Source organism: Penaeus monodon, chromosome 33, assembly GCF_015228065.2.
Source record: "Penaeus monodon isolate SGIC_2016 chromosome 33, NSTDA_Pmon_1, whole genome shotgun sequence".
NCBI classification, from domain to species: domain Eukaryota; kingdom Metazoa; phylum Arthropoda; class Malacostraca; order Decapoda; family Penaeidae; genus Penaeus; species Penaeus monodon.
Genome location: NC_051418.1, coordinates 10,860,201 through 10,860,754, shown reverse-complemented (window position 1 = coordinate 10,860,754; position 554 = coordinate 10,860,201).

Below are 554 nucleotides of genomic sequence, written 5' to 3'. Positions count from 1 at the left end.
GTGAACAGTAGTAGGAAGGGGTTGTTGTTTTTTCTTATGTATATAACTGGTTTTATATTATTTTTAAATTACTTATTCTTAGTTCAGAGAGGAAGTAAAGAAAAGGGATGTAGACGTAGAAAGGGAGGATAGTTAAAGGGTCCAAAAAGCCGGTCGGTAGTTGCTTGGGTGAGGCTTTGTGGTGATGGTCGAGGCAGTCGATTTCATGTTCATGATCTGAGAAGTCTCCCCATATGTCAGTAAGGACTAGGATTCATGCTATCAATTAGTAAGGATAATTGCCATACTTGGCACTTGCACTGGTTTATACTCGGGGCCCCAAAGGAGCCCACTATTTTCTGCGATGGGGCATTGATGCTGTTATTGGTGGACACCAGAAAGGTAAACAACCATAAAAATGATCAGATGGCGATGGATGATGCCCGATGATGATAAAAGGAAGCCTGGTGGACGGTGTGACTGACCTGGGCCTCTTTCTTTTTTTTTCAGGCCGGTCAGCATCTGCCACTACCCCCTCCACACCAACCAGTCCTTCACTGTTGTCCTTCCAAATT